At 36.8% G+C, this 20,639-nt stretch overlaps 1 long non-coding RNA gene across 1 annotated transcript in view; it reads right to left on the bottom strand.

Moving 5' to 3' along the window:
• Positions 1–15,251: 15,251 nt before the first annotated feature.
• Positions 15,252–20,639, bottom strand: part of LOC145674382 (uncharacterized) — a 63,191-nt gene continuing 57,803 nt past the window's right edge. The window contains exon 3 of the long non-coding RNA XR_014128917.1: positions 15,252–15,909. This is a non-coding gene — a long non-coding RNA (uncharacterized LOC145674382). The remainder of the gene's footprint in view (positions 15,910–20,639) is intronic.

Below are 20,639 nucleotides of genomic sequence, written 5' to 3'. Positions count from 1 at the left end.
ACTTGGACTATCCCAAAATTTTCACAGAAGTACTTAGGACCACTTCCCTTGAATTTAGGAAACTGTAAAATCTTAATATTTGGTATGGTAGTATAGAATCAAGGTATCTACCTTTGTAGGTTTTGCGATTCACCACGTTCCACTTCAAGGGTATAAAATTGCAAAAAATATTTTTCTTAAGTATATGACCTAATTTATCCTCTTATTAGTTTATATGCTTATATAGGTGTGTGCAGGATTTAAAAGTATGGACTCAATTTAGAACTCCCCTCTTCAAATTTGGGAAGGGTATATTGGTCTACCCTTTAGGTTTTGGAAACTGACAAATTGAAAAATTTTGTATAGTAGTATATGGCCCTAGTAAATACCATCAAATTAGGTTGACCCGTCTCATTGTCTTTCATGGGAAAACATTTCAAAGAAAAGAAGTACGACTATGTGTTTGGTTACAAGATTGGTTACTGATCTGATTTATACCCTTTGATGAGGGCTTTATTACCTTATATGATTATGTAAATCTGTAGAGGTGTTCATTTTCTTCCATAGGGCATGGGTACGTTGATGCACACCTTTAAAAATTTGGGAGGAGTCTCTAGGACCACCGCTTAAAATTTGGTAATTGTCAAATAACAATAATTGGTAAATGTTCTCTAAGACTCTGATGTAGAAAATATATCATTTTAAATTTGGGAGGTCCAGTTCGTTCCGTTTCATGGGTATAAAATTTACCAAAAATTAAAATTTCGTTGGTTTTTACCAATTTTACCTATTTTACGAGGCTTCGTTAGATTATATGGTTATATGGGTGACTATGAGAGCTTATTCCCTTTTGCAGGATATTAGTACCTCGGTGCTACCGTCCTGAAATTCGTTAGGGTACATAGGCAAACCTTATTAGTTTTGGAATTATCGAAAACCAATAATTTGTAAGTGATCTGTAGCTCTTGAAAACGCACCACTGTCGTTTCAGGTAATTCATTTCGTCTTCTTCCACGGGAATAAAATTGCCAAATATTAGTATGGCCACGTGTTTGCCCTGAGTTTGGTTATTGACCATGTTTATCACTTTAATGAGGGTTTTTATATATGTTTGTATGGATGTGTAAGGGGATACATTTCCTTTCAGAAGACATGGGTACATCGGTGCACCAATCTTATTTTTTTTAAGGATAAATTTGGAAAATGTTAACCCTGGAATACACAGACAAAAAAAGCTTACGTGAATACACAGGTGGGGTGCCAGCGCACCCCATATAATTAAACGCTACTAAAATTATAATACATAAACTTAAATATATTTAGTTTACTTTATCAGTTACAAGAATACACAATAGGGGTTTGTATGTATTTTTGAACAGACATAGCTATTCCTTACTGCACGAAACGCAGACTTCCTTTCTGTGCTCAGCGCAAACAGCCTCTTTGCATCTGAAACAAAAAAAAAAAAAAAATAGTTTTTCTGTCCTTATTCGTAGGGCACGTTCGACATCGTGCTTGCTCTGGAAGACAAGATGGTGAATCAATTAGAGGTGACAGCTGTTTTTGAATTCCAAGGATATTTCTGATACCAATAGACAAATTAGTCGGAAGATTCTTCTTGAGACGCTTCAGCATGTAGGGTCTAGCTAACTGCAACCCAAGTTTTTTTAGAAACTCCGAACGGATGGTTGAGAATTCCATTTATGACCATTATTTCCGAATATAGGGGCTCACATTATAGCTGGATCATTTTCGATGTTACCCTCAGTGTCACTCGTGCCACTTCCACTAATTTCATAATCGACTTCCGATTATACTTCAATATTGTCATCGGACTCTCTGAAATTACCTTCAGAATCATAATCTTCTTCTAATGTGTTCAGTACAAAGTCTGTAAACTTGCTTGGACCTGCACACACTTTTGCCATCATGCAATTAAACAAATATGGACGCAAAGTATCTAAAACGAATTCCGTCAAAATTTGAATTTCACATACGTAAATACACAGGTGGGGTGCTGGAGAACCCCACCCCTTGAATATATTCTCTTCTAAAACGAGACAATTTGCTTCACACCCACCACCATGAATGTCATGCTCCAAAATGAGAATACACGGAAGCACCAACCAATGTGCCTGAGAACAGAGCGACAATGCCGATGAGTATAACGTCTGGGGTGCTCCAGCACCCCTCTGTGTATTCCAGGGTTAAAAATAAAATTTGGTTGATATTTTCTAAGACCTAAATATACATCCCTATAATTTGCATTGGTCCTGATTGTCCTTCCTATGGGTAAAAAAAAGACAAATGCAAACATAAATAATACGTCGTTCCCCGTGCAAGGTCTTCGGTTCATGTTATTGATTTATCTTCTATCATGAGGCTTTAACACGTTACATGATTATCTGTTTAAGTAGTGGGACCTATTTTATTTTCAAAAAGGGTATATGTCAGTTGATGCTTCCTTCTTGAAACTTGAGTGGTGTACAGTGGGCCACAAATTCCTATGTACGAAGTCCGCGAGATAGACAGCCCAACGAACACCTGCTCCAAGATTAATTACGCCTGGTAATAGCTAGCACACCAGTGTGAAGTTGCCCCACCTGTTAAAAGCAAAAATCGTAAAGAGTATTTTAGTGCAGAAGTGGAGTGAAACGCTGGCCGACGAAATGAAAAAAAAGGGAGTCTTAGGATACTTGAACTCACAGTACTTCTTGTTTGTATGATACACACATAAAATTATATACGACCACTTGAAAAGAAACGGATACCAGAGACGCCGAAGAGAAGGTAACTGGGGAACTTAGCTAATCTTATAATTAACTCAAATGAGGATTATACAAACAAGTTTATTTATGTCATATAACTATACATATCCGCGTATCAAATAATATACGGATAGATTATGAGGTACATATGGTAGGTTATTTTCTTTTAAGTAACCCAAAGCTTCCTGCGGAGTTTCGTGCTAGTCCTACCTGCAAATCAATTAAAAGTATGGATGGATCGTTTGGGGGGAAGAATCCAACCCCCAATGAAAATTTTGGGGGTCTAACAGGGCGTGAATTCCTAGATTCCGGCGGTGCTGATCCATACGTAATACTACTTCGAAAGAAGAAATTGTTGATTTCATTATTCATTAAATATTTTTTGAAAATACTAACTATTGGCAATTTATTTGTAAATATTAAAAAAATGCAAAATTCGCTAACATTGAAACTAGTTGGAGAACTTATTCCTTATTAACGTATTTCCGTTAGGTTACAAATATAACTGAGGGTGCTTGATTTGTATAATATTTGTGAAATTTTACACATTGAGACACAAAGAGAAAATGGGATAATATAGTGTCAATAAACAACTTAAAAATGCACGAAATTAACGGATAATATCAAATATAGAACCATTCACAGAATTAACTCTGTAAATCGTTTTCTCCATTCGCTTTCTTTCCTTTATTTTCACGATTACATCATCACTGAATTTATCCACTGGAGATTATATTTCATTTAGCAGCATCCAACTGGAGCTCAGCCTTGTAAAAGAAACATTTTAAAAAGGTTAAACGTCGAAGGCGGGAATCGAACCCGGGCCACCAGATTAGAAAAGCCAAAACTCTAATCACTCATCTAAAGAGTTACCTCTTCCGGCTCGCCTAAATAAAGAGTGTTTAATATTCGCTCAAAACAGTAGCTTGTTAATAGATTGATTGGCAAAACACAGGATCGGAGGGCATTATATCACTGTATTCACTAAATTATCAACATTACAGATTTCTTAAAAACAAAATTCCAAACTCTTTTTTTGAATCAAATATTATACTCGTAAACAAAATAAAGACAAATCAATTACTGCGCAGTAATCGTGATTAAGTGGTCAAGGCGCTAGACCAGTAATCTGAACACTTTTGCTTCGTTAGCTTTTTAAATATGGGGGGGTCGGATGAATCAAAACCTTAATCCTCTTTCCGACGAAAGTTACATACACATAGTAGTATAGTTTCTTTAAATATACTTGACGAAAGTCTGGGGGGACGCAAACCCCCGACCTTTCCGTTAACGATGCCCGTGATCTGATTGTAGTCGAATCGAATCGGATCCACGAACGACCAGTACATTTTTTTTTTTTACTTTTGAATTTTTGGTAGAGATTGATCGGCGATGACACACGTTTTATTTTCTTCTGATATTTGAATACTCGGCTGTTTCAATACTTGAACTATCAAATCTTCACGAATAATAATAATAATAATAATAATAATAATAATAATAATAATAATAATAATAATAATAATAATAATAATAATAATAATAATAATAATAATAATCTCATAGAAGATTAAAAGTTAGGAGTTATAATCGCTCAGGGTATAACATTGCAACCAGAAATGTAACATTTCTCAACAATGTTTCGGTTTTGTTTAGTGTTGCACACGAGAAGAGGAAATTTCCTCTCGTTTCTGAAACAAAACAAAACAACGCTTTGGTTTAAAATTTTGGTAGTTGCAGAGGTATGTCCTGGAGGTCCAGACGCCCTCCCAAATCCCGACTTATCTGGAAGTTTTGTGTAATTTTAGGCAACTTTAAAAAATTTAATGTCATTATTATTATTATATTTATTATTATTATTATTATTTTATTTTTATTATTTTTATTATTATTACTGAAAATTTAAGACCTCAATATTAGGTCCTATTGCAATGTAAATAAGCGTACTGAAGCTGATAGGAAAAGAAAAGTAGATGATAAGAGATAGTGATAGGGAAAGGATAAGAGCTATTAGTATCCGAAAGGAAACGAAACGTGAGAAAGAAGTTGTCAGCTCCTGAACAATATTAATATCGAAACTTCGGATGCCTAAACAGAAATTAAGTTGGATTTGTCTTCTCCACGATACATAGTAACACGCTTTCTTTGGCTAAAAGACTTTGGATTATGTATGTGTTATATTGATATTTTAGATAAATATAATACCAATATAAAAAAGAATAATTCCTATTTACAAATTTTGGTTGATCGGATATATGCAACGTGTTGGAAATGGCGAACGAAAATGGCGGCGTTGGCCAACTTCATTGATGAAATTTAGCCCTTCTTGTCCCCATGAACCACTTGATTCAATTGCTATTGTCACAAACCAATATTTGTCCAATAGATTGATATATTTATCTCTTTTGTCTGCCTCTCTTCCTGCTGCTACGAGTCCTACGGTCGATGTATCTGCAACATTTGAGGGAGTATAAGTGTCTGCACAGGTGAAATCCCAAACAAGTTCCTTCCCTTTTTTCCATTGCACTAACGTCATTCCGTCCGGCCTTTTTCCGTCATTGCGGCTGCATCCATTTGGTTCGCGCACTGCTGGAACGCCTGCTGAAATAAGAGCTCTTAGTAAAGTGTCATTTACACTGGTATAACGGGAAATCCTGTCAGCACTGCTTTTACATAACTAAACATACAATCCTTTTCTATCTACATGGTCGTTACATGCGAAGCAGCGGTGCGGCTTGCAGATTTCTACTCTTAAACGTAGTGCAGTGGCTATTCGAAAACTCTCGTTAGATAGATATAATCCCAAAGAAGATGAAGGTAAAGCTTGAAGCCATGCTCCTGTTTCAGGTCATGTGACAGCAAGAAGCCTGGCTTTATCTTCGAGCTTATCAGTTGAGCTTAGTAGTGAAGCTATATGATGCTTTATTATAGGTTCATCACATGTTGACTGGACATTTCTTCTTTCGAGTGCTGGGGGATCTAACCTTACTAAATCAGTCCATTTGGCCATGCAGTTCTGCAAATCTTGTTTATATGGACTTACCGCTGGAGCAGAGCTCCTATTAATTGTGGAGAGCCATAGACCGAAGCTAGGAAAGATGGAACAGCAATGTCTACGGCGCAACGTATGCCAAGATCTCCATTTCCAAGTGGTAAAGAAGCTTGTAGCCATGATTTGTCGTCTAAGGAACAATTTAGAATTGATTCTAATTCCATTTTTAATTTTTCATCTAATTTCTGTAGTAAGTCTTCTCGCCAACAAGGAGAACATCGGAAGAAGTACAATAATCTTGGTATTGAAAGTGATGCTCGTAATATATAATATGCAGAATGGGCTGAAATTTGGCCTAATCTGGAAAATAATACATCTAATTTGGAGACCTTTTCTGATAATATTTTACCTTGTGCATCGTCCTAAATGGCATCGATTAACATTTCAGCATTAAATTATGTTAGAAAGTGAATTTTTGGTGCTGGTGCATAAAACTCTGATACAGTTTCTCAATTTGATCATCTGTAGCGCCCAGAAAGCTCACTTCGCATTTGGAGTAATTTAAAAATAACCCAATGATTGATGCATTAGTTCGAGTATTGTTTAATGTACTTAACACTAAATCCATATTTCCTGCTATGGTTTCATCGTCCAAATACCAAATGTTCAGCTCTGTATTAATATTACTTATAATGAGTTGGAGAGTCAAAGCAAACAGAGCCGGGTCTAGCGGATCGCCCTGTTGCACTCCGCATTGTGAAAAGATAATATTTTCTCCTATAAAAAAGTTACTTGGTTGAGAGTAACATTGGTAAATGTATGGATAGAAGGTTGGAAAATTATTTTTGACGGAAAGGAGCATAGAATCGTTGTTGATTCTATTAAAATCATTGCGAAAATCAATTTTCAAAAATGTTTTCACTTGAGTGTGATGAGATGAATAATACATTCGTGCTGCATGGACGGCAGTTTCTGCCCCAGATGGTACGCAAACCCATAATTAATGTGGTGATAAAATGTCGATAATGAGTCACGCATTCGAAAACAAACAACCTTAGCAGACAAGCGTCTCCATACATTTCCCACAGCTATTGGTCTGATACCACCCTTTCTCTTCTTGATGACTATAAGTGACGCACCGAAGAAAATAGGTCTAAGCATGACAGGTACATTTCCAAATATAATTAAATTTAGTAGTTCACATGTACAGAGTGGTCCGTTTTCGGTTTCCCTATTTTATGTTGAAGTAAAACACAGAGTTCCATAGACATATGGATGTAATGCCTATCAATAATTATAACACTCAGTTGGATTTTTAGGTGAGGTGTTGTTTTTTGAACATAACATCATCTAAGTGTCCTCCACCCTTCTGAATGCAACGAGTCAGACGTTTACAGCAGTGTTGGGCAAAATCAATTGAAATCAATTGCAATTGATCAATCAACTGAAAATAATTGCTCTGAAAATCAATTTCAATTGATTTCAATTGCAATTGATTTCAATTTGTAATTGACAATTAATTTCAATTGCAATTGAATTCAATCATAAAATTTGCAATTAAATTTTCGTCAATTGTTAATTGTTAATTGGTCACCAGGCAAATGAAACTATTAATTGTTAATTGTCAATTGCAAAGGGTGCAATTGAAACATTTAATTGTTAATAGCAATTGACATTTGAAACGTGTAACTGTTAATTGTAATTGTTAATTGAAATTGAAATCAGCAATTAAAACTGAAGATAAGAAGATGTGTGTGTATTGTGCTGTCCACTTATTACTGTTTTACATATTTCAAATAAGGTACTTATAAGAAATGCTGGATACCTACCATCCCTATCCCCCCTGGGAAGAAAGCCGTGAAACTTAAGTATTTTTTTTAAATATATTCTGTTTATGGTTCTATCCCCCTCCAAAGAACTCTATATAGCCGTCATGCATACAATAGGAATGGGCACGAGCGAGTTCGAGCGAGTTTTCTTTAAAACTCGACTCGACTCGAAGCAGACATCTTTGAGCTCGACTTGAGATCTCGGCTCGAAAAATTTCCCCCAACTCGACTCGAATTTGGATAGAGTTTTTCAGTCGAGTCGAGCCAATTCGAGCTAAATCCTTTGTGTAGTTCCAAGTACTACTATCTTCAAGTATCCTACATAGACAATATAATTATCAATGATACTACTACTACTACTATAACAAATTATTATTATAACACCGTGTACTTGTATAAACATGGAATATAGGCGGTTTGTATCGGAATACTAACAATTAGTTGACTGTCGATCTCGGTCGTCAAGAAATCTTCAGGAGGCAAGGACATCGGTCACGAGGTTCTTGGTTTGAGCTCAGGAGGAGCAAGTATTCGGGCTAGAGCCAAAAATTATTAAAAGTTATGGGACTCCAGCCAAACATGTTCAAAACTGCTCGACCCGGGTTTAGGGTTGTCAACGATTCAAGCGGCTCGCTCACAGTTCATTCACTTATCGAGCCGAACCGAGAAGTGAACCGAGCTAACAGCTCATCCAACAGAGCCAGCTCGAGCCGATGGCTCACACGAGCCGAACTGAACCGAGCTGATTGCTTACCCCAACCGAGCCGGTTCGAGCCATTGGCTCTGTTAAGCTGACTCGAACCCAGCCTATGGACTCGTTTCAACGGAGCCGGTTCAAGCCATTGGCTCAATTGAGCCCAGTCGATGGGTAATCCCAACCAAGCCAGCTCAAGCTGTACGCTCAGTTGAACCGAGCCAAGCCGGTTGACATCACTATTCCGGTCGGGCTTCTACTTTGGCTAAAATTTGGACCGTGCAGTTCTCAGCCTTGATGGTAAGAACTACAAAAATGATATGAAATCATTAGTTTTACTTCCCACGCTTATGCCGGTTAGGCTAAAGGAGACGGTGATGATGGGAAATGAATGAAATGAAGAAAGTGGGAGGAAACAGGAGAACCCCGAGAAAATCCACGAGCACGGTGCTTTTCCACCACAAAGTCCAAACTGCGCGAGCTGGGATCGAATTTCGAGGTATTTTTCCATCTTTTGTGCGTGTTTTGTGTCGCTTTATGCGTCTATTCCCACATTTTGTGCATCACCGAAAGTGGGTCAAAATTGGCCTACAAATATGGCGGAACAAGTTATTGCTCTTCCGCCACCAATGAATTTCGAGGTCGTTTCCTTCACATCGTTTTGTGCCATTTTGTGCGTCTACTTCCGTTTTGTGCGTCATGGGAAGTGGGTTAAAATGAGCCCCCAACTTGGGACGAAAATGACCAAGAGTTCCGCCACTATTGAATCTCGAGGTCGTTAATTTCACATCGCGTACCCTTTTGTGCGCCTATTTCGACGTTTTGTGCGTCACTGGAAGTGGGTCACAATGGGCCTCGAAGGTGGGACGAAAATGACCCACTGCTCCGCCACTACCGAATTTCGTTGTCCTTCCTTTCGCATCAACTAGTGAATGTTTCGTGCCGTTTCGTGCCCTTATTTCCACGTTTTGCGCGTCACCAGGAGTGTGAAAATGGGCTTCCAAAGTTTGACCAAAGTGGCTAATTGTTCTGACACTATCGAATTTCTAAGTCGTTTCTTTCGCATCGTTTAGTGCCTATTTTTTAAAAGTTTTCTGTGCCTACTTCCTCGTCTTGTGCGTCACCGGAAGAGAGTTAAACGGGCCTTTAAAGTGGGAGTTAAATGGCTCACTGTTTCGCCACTATCAAATTTCGGGGTCGGTTCTTTTCCATCGTTTAGTGCCTGTTTTGTACGTTTTTTTGCGTCACTAGAAGTGTGTCAAAATGGGCCTCCAAAGTGTGTCGAAAATACCCACTTCTCCCTCGTCACCAGAAGTGTGTCAAAATGGGCCTCCAAAGTGTGAAGAAAATAACTCACTCCTCCGCCACTACCGAATTTCGAGGTCCTTCCTTTCGCATTGACGAGTGCCTGTTTTGTTACGTTTTGTGCCCCTCTTTCCACGTTTTGTTCGTCACCAGAAGTGTGTCAAGATGAGCCTCCAAGATGTGACGAAAATGACCCACGGTTCCGACACTATCGAATTTCTAGATCGTTACTTTCGCATCGTTTAGTGCCTTTTGTAAAGTTTTCTGCACCTATTCCTCGTCTTGTGCATCACCTGAGGTGAGTTAAACGTGCCTTTAAAGTGGGAGTTAAATGGCTCACTGTTCCGCCACTATCGAATTTCGGGGTTGGTTCTTTCGCATCGTTTAGTGTGTATTTTGTACCGTTCTGTTCTCCTACTTCCACGTTTTGAGCATCAGCAGAAATGCGTCAAAATGGTCCATCAATGTGTGAGGAAATAGAGCCATTGTTCCGCCACTATCGAATTTGGAAGTCGTTTCTTTCGCATCGTATAGTGCCTGCTTTTGTAGCGTTTTGTGTTCCTATTTCCATTTTAGTGCGACAACGAAAATGGGTCAAAATGACCTACAAGTTTAGCGGAATAACTTAATGCTGTTCCGTCACCATCGAATGTCGAGGTCGTTTCCTTCACATTTTTTATGCATGATTTGTGTCGCTTTGTGCATCAGTAGAAGAGGGACCTTGAAAGTGGAATGAATATTTCTTTCTCTGCCATATTTGTAGGTCGTCTTTGACCCACTTTCGCTGGCCTACAAAACGTGAAAATATGCGCAGAAACGGTAAAAATATGCACTAAACAATGCGAAAAAGCGACTTTGAAATTCGATACTGGTGGGAGAGTGGATCATTTTTCTTACCACATTGAATGCCCATTTTGACCCACTACCATTGATTCAAAAAAAGTGGATATAGGCTTAAAAAACGGTAGAAAACACGCACAAGACGATGTGAAGGAAACGACCTCGAAATCGTTCCTGACGGAACAGCATTAACTTGTTCCGCCACATTTGTAGGATAATATTGACCCATTTCCGGTGACGCAGAAAACGAGGAAATAGGCGCACAAAATGACACAAAAGTGGAAATTTAGCTTAATTACATGGAAATGTTAAACTTGTAAGTTTAATTATATGGAAAATTCTATACCTTTTCCCTTTACGTTGGTCTACTTTACGTTGATTAGGGACTTTTAAATTTTATTCATTTTTCCACTGAAAAGTATCTATAATTCAACAAGAAAATAATTATTAATTATAATTATAATAATTATCTATATAATTGAATTCATTTTAATTTGGTCCATAACAAACACTTTACCATTTCGTACTAGCTGTTATGTCCGTTCTTCGTACGGATCAGAAAAATATCAATGTAAACAAACTGAACAACGGGAGAACAATTAAGAAACATTTCTAAAATTTGATATATTTTGTGTGAAAATATATCCAACAACATATATATGTTTCCATTGAGAAGGCCGATGGGGGCTGAATTTGAACGTAAACACTATCGGGGGTGTCGCTATATGTCTGAGCAACCCCGACAAATATGGATTCGACACAAATTCTACTACTTTTACATGTCCCGATGAACGCCCCCTCAGACCCCCTTGGTTCGTATTGTGAAAAAATCTCCTCTGGCCCCCACTAACCCCAACCAATACGGCGAAAACTATGAATGTGACACTAACATCTGCCATTTTCTACTACTTTTTACATATGCCGGTAAAAGTCCCTATAATCCTCTGATTCCAATTTTTTTTAAAAAAAACAATGCCTCTGGCCCGCAGCCGATGGGGGCTGTATTTGAAAGTCAACGCCAGTGGAAGTATCACCATTCATCTCAGCGACAGCGAAAACTATAGATTTGACACTAATATCGGTCACTTTCCGTTATTTTTACATGTCTCGCAATTCCCCACCCCCGGTGACTCCCGGCCCGCATACAACGGTGGCTAAATTTGAAAATCATCGATAAGAAAAGTATCACCATTGACGTCAGCCACCGCGAAAATTACGGATTTGACATCGGTCATTGTGGATTATTTCTGCATGTCTCGTGATCCCCTTTATAATGCCCTCGTTTCTTAGCTGATGGGGGCTAAATGTGAAAGTAAACGCAGTCTTGAGTTTCACCATTGAGCTCAGCTATCCCGAAAACTATGGATTTGACATTAATATCGGTCATTTTCGATTATTTTTACATGTCTCGGAATTCCCCCCTCTGATGACCCAAGGCCCGCATACAACGGTGGATGAATTTCAAAGTCATCGCTAATGGTAGTGTCACCATTGATATCAGCAACCGCGAAAACTATGGATTTGACACTAATATCGGTCATTTTGGATTACTTTTACGTTTCGGTATCTCCCCCCCCCGTTGACCCGTTGGCCCGCAGCCAAATACGATGAATTTGCAAGTTAATGCGATCGGAGTTTCACCATTGATCTCAGCGACCGCGAAAACTATCTAATCGACACTGATATCGGTCATTTTCTACTACTTTTACCTGTCCCGGTAAACGCCATCCTGAGAACCCCTGGTTCGAAGTTTGTCGAAAACGCTTTGCCTTGGTGTAGGACCTGGACCAAGGTATCTTTGACCAAAATTTGGTTACTCGCGGTCGACTTGTCTGGTCCCCAGGCCGGTTCGGGTAAACGTCCCTTGGAGACCCTCTAGTTCAAAATTTAAAAGAGAAACTCCTTGTCTTGGTCTGGGGCCTAGACTAAGCTACCCGTGACCAAATTTTGAAAAGTTTCGGTCCACTCGTCTGGTCCACAGGCCGCACAAAGATAGACAGACAGACACACGAACAAACTCTTTATTTTATTTATATTAGAAAGGTCAGATCCGCCGTTATTGTAACAGAGCGGTGCTTGAGCGATTGATCGTAGAAATTCAGAATCCGATGAGCGATACTTTTATAGGCTTGTTTTATTACAAGTTTAAACTCTTTAGTCAGTAGAGAAGAGGGCGTGAATCATGGGTCAGAGTTGATGACAATGGGTTTTGGTGGGTCTGTGGGTCACAGTGGGTGGTGGGTCAGAGTGAGCACGGTGGGTCGTGGGTCACGACGGATGGTGAGTCAATTGGTCGTGGCTAAAGTTTCCATTGTCCCACGCCCTCTCTGAACTACAGTGTTGAAAATTAATCAGTGAAAATCAATTGCAATTGATCAATCAATTGAAAGTAATTGCTGTGAAAATCAATTGCAATTGAATTAATTGCTAATTAATTTCAATTGCAATTGAATTACAGAATTGAATTGCAATTACTTTCCACCGCAATTACTTTGAATCGATTGATCAATTGCAATTGATTCTCCTTTATTAATGGTCAACTGCAATTAACAATTAGCCATTACTTACTTCAATTGTTAATTGCAATTAACAATTAAATTTACAGATTAATTGTTAATTGTTAATTCAATTGAAATTTGCCCAACACTGAATTACAGAAGCTAGCCATTACTCTGCGTAAGAGATCTGGAGTGGTGGCTAATATTTCTTCCTGAATCCTGTGTTTCAGTACCTCCAGTGTATGCAACCGATGTCTAAACACTCTGTCCTTTAAATGCTCCCACAAGAAAAAGTCAAGGGCAGTCAAGTCCGGGGATCTTGGAGGCCATGGAATATCCCCAAACCTGGATATCACTTTTCCAGGAAACATGGTTTGGCAACACTTCACTCGCGTTATTTCACCTGACTCTCATAATTTCTGTACCACCCTCATTTTGAATGGATGAAACTTCAAATCATTTGACAACATTAGACCAACACTGCTCTGAGGAAGATTCAATGTAAGGGAATATCATCGTGCTGAACGTTTTGGACTGGCAAGAATTGCTTCCCGCACACGTGAGATGTTTTCAGATGTACGAACTGTTTTCTTACGTGTGTGTATTTTGTCAGCCACATTACAGCTAGTGTGCCACCTGCGTATGGTTTTCTCTAATGTAACCTTTCCTTGTCTTTTCTCGTCACCAAACTCATGTCTGAATGTTCGTTCTACGAGAACAATGGACTCTTGCTTTATAAATTATTCCACACGAAGCACGCGCTGCTGTACAGGCCAACGCTTCATTGTCAACTGAATGCAAGGCCACCTGTTAACGGCTGACTGCCGTCTCACTCTCCCCTCTCCCAGTTCTCGGCGGTGTTGCCAACTCACAAATAGGTAACCGAAATTGGACCACCCTGTATAAGTGATCAGGTGCTCTTTTGATTCGAAGTCTTGACTTAGTATCATTTTTTTAGAATTGAGGTGCGTAGAATATCAATTCCACCAGTCGATCCAGACGGAAAGGATTTCAGTGCTTTTAAGAATTCTGCAGATGGTACTCTGGGTGCAGAAATAGAGGCTACAGGATGTTCTAGACTAGTGAATGAGTGGGAGTGAGCAGGATGCTTTTCTCTAAGAGCTTTCAACACTGGCGCATCTGGTGTAGTCATTATGTCTTCAGAAATCAATAATATCACTGCGCCACTAACATCTCCGTCTGATAATTTCTGTTCGATGATCTTGGATTTGAAGGGCTTTTGCTACTTTGCGAGGTTTATAGTAGGCTTTTAAATGCTGGTCTAATAGCGCTTCCCGGTGATTTTGAGACCAGTTTCTGACTCTTTGTTTCACACAAGTGGTGAGATTTGAGACTTTTTCAGAAGGTGGGGATGCATAGAACCACATATGGAAAGAGAAAAGGTCAATCCAAAATTCGAAATCGTTATTATTTGTGATACTTTTAACTATTTCACATAAAGAATCTGATACAGATGAACGGGCGCCTCGTGGAACTCGACGAAGGATCGGAATATTGGCCTTTAAGTGACAAAGAAGATCGCCTAGTTTGGCTGATGATCCTTGCGAATTGATATCCAGAAATTCGTGTGATAGTAAATTTGATAAATATTTGACGAGGTGGTTTGATTTTGCGATAGTTCGTTTATTTTTGAATATATCGCGATGGCACTTGCCAATATGTACGGATAATCTCTTTGAGAAAATATTTATTGTAATGTTGGCATTGCACTTCGTTTGATGTGTCAGAAACTTCCAGTGTAGAGCTAGACTTAAACATATCTGAATCACAGACACAGAAGTTATTGGAATCCACAGGCTCAGTCTCATTGTCATCTTCCTGATTTACGGTGGTTTTACCAGAAGAGTTGTCAATTCTAAAAGTCTCGACTATGTTCATAATAAATTGAATCTGCAGATATTGATATTATGTTAAAAATTTAAAATAAATTAAAACAAACTGATTTAATCTAAATAATAACGAAGGACACTGTCCTTTTCATTGTTATCAACTGAAATAACGAAATACCTTAGTCTACAATCCTTAGAAATCTAAAAGCTAATTTGATTAAGAGTATGTTGTCACTGAAACACTCAACCACTGAACCGATTTAAATACGGTTTTTACCCCAGTCATCTATCGATTACGATGAACGCTGTCACTGCACTCCGACACATCCACATGCAAATATTCCCTGTTTCTAGAAGTGTTCTTACAGAGAGACGTCTTGACTCGCCCCTGAGTGGAACATAGTGTTTTGAAAATATACATTTTACCAACTTCTTTATTATTTATGACAAGTAAGTTACTTATTCAATAAATGTATAAACTATTTAGTATTTGTACTTGTTTATTTTCTGAATGTTCATTTACATGTGTATAATATAGATAGATATCCTACATAATGTTACAAACTGATATCTTACAAAATTAAACTTAAAAAATAAAATTGAGAGGAAAGAAATCAATGTGGTTTGAGAATGGATTTAAAAGTGTTCAGTTAAAATGTCAAGCATTTTTATAAGAACGAGAACTACTGTATGAAGAAACTGTTAGATTTTGTTTGCACAAAAATATAGACAAATGATTAATCATTCTCTTTCAATGAACATTCACTTTTAATTACAATTTGAATTGTAATTTCTTTCAACACTCATTAGTTGGTGCCTTCTTCCTTGTTTCGCTTCTTATTTTCCCCATTTCATATCTTTCGTATCTCTCAGAGACTACAGAAATCACATAGTTTCCTCCAATTCTATCGCACAAGCCAGACAGTAGTACCATCAGCAGAAACGCAAGAAACATGAAGATGAATACGCCCTTATTAAGAACGTAACTATCGGTATAGACGATAGTTTCGTTATAACTGGTTTCGCTTCCGTTAATTATTAGGGAAGAGATATTGGTGTAGTTCATTGTGATATGTATACTGGACAGATGGCAGACGTACCAGAAGATAATTACTCGTAGGCAGAAGGCAGTTTCTTTTTCAATTATAGGTGATCTGCAATGGAAAAGCCATAAAATTAGTGACATGTAGTGGAATTGTAAAAAAAAAAAAATGCATTTTAATGAAAACTTAAATAAAACAGTGTTCCTGATAGAAGTTACTTGTAACACTTTCACAGCTGGATGTTCATTCGCTAGACGACTCTACACTGTTTTTCAAATATGTCTTAAATCATTTTTGATATGAATTTAATGAACATAGGTTAAACATCGATTGTTATAAGCTCTCGACGTGACCAAATGGGAGCTTAGTAGAGCTATATACATTTCTCATTATCGCATTCTGATTGATTGAAACTCAATTATTAGTAGTGTCCTCAGCCATGTTATAATATACATAAATTAATAAAAATGACAGTTGTGAAATAATTAATACAAAAGATTGAGAGGTAAAAAAATGGTTACTGGAAATTATTCTTGAGTTTGGCTACAACGATATATTAATAAGTAGACGGAGAACTAATTTATTTTATAGTGAAAGTGGTGAATAAAAATGACAGATGTGATATTAAAAATACATGAATTATAAATTTGACAGGTAAATGAATGATAATAAGCATGAAATTAATTCATTTCTGGGTTATAAATAATAGCATAAAACATTGGAAAAATGGATATTAAAATCAACCTATCTACATAGGTAATATTTAACACAAAGCAATCGAGGAAAAGATCTTATTTCTTATATAGTCATTCCATTAATTATTATAGCGACATTTCTAAAAATAGCCTTGGACTTCTAATTAATGTTTGAATAGTAGATGTTTATTCCAAAGTTTTCTGAAAAATTCGACTTTAACTTCTTATAAAAGAAACAAATTACCCATTACGGAAAGGCGATGCATTTAAATATGAATCATTTGTTTTGGTCAGACAGCTGACAGCACCCCTGGGGTGAAAGTGGATTCTCTTCAAACAAAAACATAATGTAGGTCATTGAGAGACATAACATGGTAGAATTTTCTGGGTGTTATGTAGATCGAGTATAAAAACCAATGTAAAATCCACGAACAGTGCATTGTAAAACAATTCGTTAAGAAGTAGAATTACGTAGCTGGAAGAAGATATTGTAGAGGTATATTGGTTTTAATATTTTATTTTTGGTGATTGGAATAAAGATTTGTTAGAATTAAATATAAATATAATACACAATCGTTTACTTAATCATGTTAGATCCAGTATCTCTGTATACCAACACGGATTTCTCAAGAATAGATCCACTTCAACTAATTTGACAGTTATAACAAACTTTATAGCTTCAGAACTAGACAAAGGAGGGCAGGTGGATGTAATCTATACAGACTTTCAGAAAGCGTTCGATTTAGTTAACCACGACATTTTGCTTGAAAAACTAGCTCTTATGAATCTTTCTAAGCAAGCATTAGTACTTTTCACATCATACTTGCGTGATCGCAAACAATCTGTAGCTTACAAAGATCATATCTCCAACAATTTTAATGCTACATCGGGAGTACCGCAAGGATCAAACCTTGGACCTTTATTATTCCTCATCACTATCAATGACATAACTAAGCACATCAAGAAATGGCATACTTTACTCTTTGCAGATGACTTAAAATTATATGCTCAAATTAAATCACTTGAATACTGTAAAAACCTCCAGGAAGACTTGGAAAATGTAAAACACTGGTGCCACGTCAATAAATTTAGCCTAAACATAACTAAATGTAAAGCTATTACATTTACTAGAAAAGGAAAATACATAAATTATGATTATACTATTGACGGTATAAATCTTTGTGGGCCGGAAACTGTTAAAGACCTTGGTGTTACCTTCGACCCAAAACTGACTTTCGCAAATTACATTGAAACTATTGCAAACAATGCTTATAAGAGTCTTGGATTTGTTTGTCGTGTAAGTAGAGACTTCCGTAGCCACATGACAATTTTAAAACTATATTATTCGTATATCAGATCCCAACTGGAATACGCTTCTGTTATTTGGACTCCTCATAATGGAAAATATATCCAGATGATTGAAAGAGTGCAGTGTAAGTTTTTGAGATTACTAATGTATAAAAAACTGGAATGTACCCAGCACACATATCATACCCATAACTAATAAACAATTTCAATATACCGACATTAGAGCAACGTAGGTATGTTAATGATTTAGTTTTTCTACATAAAATAATAAATAATAAAATTGATTGCATAGAACTAAGTTCTAATATATTTCTGCATGTTCCGACGTCTAGAACGAGGTTAAGCAATAGTAGTACCATGTACTGTAAGAAAACACGCACTGACATCCTGTATAAATCCCCCTTATGGAGAATGAGCTCTCACTACAATAATATTGAAGAAAAGTGTGAAATGATAGACATATTCAATATGTCTGAAAAAATGTTTAGAAACACAGTTTGTAGTATGGTGAGCTGAGTTCATTAATGAAACAATAAAAATTTCTATGTTTTTCTTCTGTAAAAATAATGATATTTTACCATATATGTAACCAAACACTGTAAATGGGCAGGACGCCTGTTGTGTTGTTGTTACAATAAATAAATAAATAAAGTTAAAACATTAAAATGTTACGATGATGTTAGATTATGTCATATTGGCACGTGCGTTTGTTTGTTGATATAAGTTGTTGCACATGGTTGTGTTTGTGTTATGTTATTAATGAAATCCTGGCGAGACGCTAACTCGCAGGATTATGTAAAGATGAAAACCAAGAACAGTAATGTCAGCTTTGTAATGTCATAAATGTGTAATACAATTTTGACACAATTTGGATATGGCACAATACTCGTATTCAGATTCGCAGAAATTGATAGTCTGGGAATTCGGTCACGATGTAATACGGTTTGAAACAAATGTTTTACCAATAGCTGAGGTAAACACAGTAGAACAATATGACGAATTCCATCGTCTGGAATGGCCAACAAAAACCCCGAGTTAGAGATAATCTAGATCAGATGTAGAGCAGATGTAGATCAGATGTGGATCAGTTGTGGATCAGTGGAACATCAGACGAGAACAGCCTAACATCGGTCTGAGATTAGTTGGAGACCGCAAGTAGATCAAGGGTTGATCTACATTACGTTTACGAAGAGATATCATCGAGTAATGGTTGGTCTTTAGTTGGCAATCTGTGGAGACCAAGCGCAGCCACCAACCTTGTCCAAAGAGAGATCCAGAGCCAAGCAGTAAGGAGTCATCGCTCCAGACAGACGCAGCATAACCAAGGTATGTGTGCCTCAGCTATGTGTGTTGATCGTGATTTAAGTTCCAGGCATATAACGATCTGTGATCTGAACCATTAGGCCATATTCATTCACTACACACACACTAACACAATGACATTAAGTAGTTAAATACATAAGCTAACCGAAATATAGAGATTTTGTAATTATCCTCTCATTTAAACATTTACCTACTCATTTTGGATAATGAGTAGTAGCAGCTTCGTTACGTCACTACTTAAATATCCCCATGCTTTATAATCACGACGTAAGGAGGTTTTTATGGTGGAGATGCTTCCGGTTCGATTCCCGGTGTGCTTTAATGGCTCTTAATAATATAACCCACCATTGTTATAATAGAAGCAAAAGATTTATATTTTCTTGGTTATTAGGTTTGTCATCTATTGGTTTGTCAACATATAATTTGGTTCATAATCAACAATTTTCATCTTCGGTAGAGAAACAAGCTAAACATGGAAACTTACTAGCTACTGAAATTAAAAACTTGGAAACATCCTTCAATAATGAAATTTCTCTGGTGTATGGTATTGTAGTAAAAGTACAACATGCATTGCAGGGGTTTAAAAATAAAATAGAAGAATTGTATTGCTATTTACATCAATCTCAAAGTAAGATACTTGAATAAAATTATAAACAGGAAAGGGTGAATAAAATTATAAACAGCATAATAAATAATCAGCTTTCATATTATATATTATCGAACAAAGACATAAAAGGACTGGTAAATCTGCATGATGTTTTAAAACATACTATTTATAAGTCAGATAATGGAATGTTTTATCAAATGTCTAATATATATTTAATGAAATACCACTATGAAGAAAATAATGTTGACTTGTTACTAAAAACATCGATAATATACGATACTAGCATTTCTATTATGTATAATGTGATCTCAATGGGATATTTGATTAATAATACGAGAATAATTTATGAATTGCCAGAGGCGGTGTATTTGGCCGAAGGTACATACAACTCATTGGATAAAACGAAGTGTGAGTTTAAAAGTTTTTTTTATATTTTTGTGAAAGTATCACTTTAGACGATGAGCCGAAATGTTTGAATAATATTGTACTAAATAATTCATTAGAGGGATGTCAACAAAATTCAGAAAAATCTTTAGGAAAAGTAATATTTCGATATACACATGCAAGTGTCATATATTCATCTGTACAACATGATGCGTATATGACGAAGGTAGGTGTACATCAGGAAATTACATCCACAAAATTAGAACAAACAAAAAATAGATCATATTTTGTAAATTATGATAAATTTGATAACATAATTATAGGTGAATTTGTAATTCCGACGAAGCAGATCGTACAAGTGCGTAATAAGCATATTACATTAATGGGAAATTGGACGGAAAGACAAATAAATTTTTCTTTGCATACACAGGAATTAAATGGATTAACAGAGAAATTATTAAAGTTAAAAGTAGATACGACAATGCCGGAATTAAGTTTAAAGACGGATTACATCATGTATGTGG

This window comes from Thermobia domestica, chromosome 17, assembly GCF_964235325.1.
Source record: "Thermobia domestica chromosome 17, izTheDome1.hap1.1, whole genome shotgun sequence".
In the NCBI taxonomy this organism is placed as follows: domain Eukaryota; kingdom Metazoa; phylum Arthropoda; class Insecta; order Zygentoma; family Lepismatidae; genus Thermobia; species Thermobia domestica.
This window is presented reverse-complemented; position numbering and strand designations above follow the sequence as displayed.